The sequence below is a fragment of the Lupinus angustifolius genome, chromosome LG05, assembly GCF_001865875.1.
Source record: "Lupinus angustifolius cultivar Tanjil chromosome LG05, LupAngTanjil_v1.0, whole genome shotgun sequence".
Lineage (NCBI taxonomy): Eukaryota > Viridiplantae > Streptophyta > Magnoliopsida > Fabales > Fabaceae > Lupinus > Lupinus angustifolius.
In genome coordinates, this window is record NC_032013.1 from 14,037,288 (window position 1) to 14,037,517 (window position 230).

Sequence of the window (230 nt, forward strand, 5' to 3'; positions counted from 1 at the left end):
GTCAAAAGTTATCCGCTAGCAGTAGCGTTCAAAATCCATTTGTATTGTTGTTGCAATCCATCCACGAAGATATCGACTTGAGTTTGCACATCAAATCTATGATTTTGGCACTTTCTCAGCATAGATTTGAGTCTATCCCAGGATTCACACAGACTTTCCCCAGCAGGTTGAACAAATGTGGACATTGCTGTCTTCAGATCCACAAACATTCCTTGCGGAAAGTATCTACT